Here is a 1,587-nt window from a genome sequence, read left to right on the forward strand (position 1 = left end):
AAAAAAAATAAAATAAATATGAACTAGGAAGCCATGTAATATACAACTATTCTTGGTCATAAAACAAAGCTCTGCTCATTTTCATCAGAGAAGTATTGGTTAAATAGAAGCATCTAAAAAACAGAAGATATTTTAGATGTCTATTTCGCTTGATTTATAAATGTGCAATAAAACTTAGCTATGGAAGAAATTTGCTCATACACAATGTCAATATGTTAAATTTATAAAGTTCTCAATAAGTTTCCTATAAAAAAAATTTCAAAGACAAACAAAATAGTTGTTATTTTTCCCAAAAGAAGAGACATGTCATGGTAAGGAAAGAAGAGTTTGCTTTTAATCACATAAAATATAAAAAGCAGCAGGACAGGTGTCATGGTTCTTGGTTTGTTCTTAGAAAGGAAGTCTTTCCACAAGGTAATATTCTGTGTATATGGAAGTAAATATCAGATAAATTAACTACAATATTTGTTTTAATGATAAAAATTGCAGTAACTAGAGATATACAATTTTTTTTTTTTTAAAAAACCTATTTCAACTGAATTCCAGAAAAAAGCTCAAGATAAACTGGGAAGTTTCAGTAAGGAATTATAGAATAAAGTTCTTTCAAATCATGGTGTTATTAATTTGGCCTTGTTTTCCTAGCTACTGATACTTTAAAAACTGGGCTGTTTATATGATAGCCACCAGCTACAGTAAGTCGCGTGCACTTAAAATTGTGGTAAATCTGGATTGAGATGTGATGTAAGAGTAAAATACATTAGAATTCAGATACTCAACATAAGAATATATGTAAAATATCTTATTAATGCATTTCATATCAAAACAACATTTTGAATAAACAAGATTTAGTAAAATGTTATTAAACCTTTTGCTTTNATATCAAAACAACATTTTGAATAAACAAGATTTAGTAAAATGTTATTAAACCTTTTGCTTTTTTTCTTAATGTGGCTACTAGCAAATTAAAAATAACATGCATGGCTTTGTTATGTTTGTATTATACAGTGCACCCTTTGAGACAACGTAAAAAAATAATTTTGAAAAGAAAAATAAAGGTCTGCCTTTAGTTATAATTCTACAGGGGTTAACAAATGTCTTTGGACACCCTGAACTCCAGATATGCAAGTATAAATCAACTGCAGTTATTGTGGTTATCATGGGTATCTACCTGTACTCTGGAGATCACACTAATTCTTCCAGCTTTTCTCTCAATTGTGCAAGGGTCTGAGGAACCTGCTTAAGAAGAAGCAAAAACAGTAAGAAAGGATCAAGTCATTAATAAAGAAGAATGAACAAGATCATAATGATTTCTTAAAGGCCTCACACAGTTGAGTATTTTGTTGAGTAATATCCTTTCTATTAATGCATGTTATATTTTGTTCCCAAGTGAGGAAAAATGCTGTATTTTGTGCTGCTTTTACATCCTTCGATCAGTTACTCTTATAAACCTATTTTGATCATCTCCAATTACTTGGAGTAAACACTGATTCACTACTTTCCCTTTTTTGAAGGGTTAAGCAATACAAACTCAGTAACAGCAATTAAATGCCAATGTGAAAAATTTCATAATTAAAAAAATTTTTTTTT

Source organism: Galeopterus variegatus, unplaced genomic scaffold (genome assembly GCF_000696425.1).
Source record: "Galeopterus variegatus unplaced genomic scaffold, G_variegatus-3.0.2 Scaffold9955, whole genome shotgun sequence".
In the NCBI taxonomy this organism is placed as follows: Eukaryota; Metazoa; Chordata; class Mammalia; order Dermoptera; family Cynocephalidae; genus Galeopterus; species Galeopterus variegatus.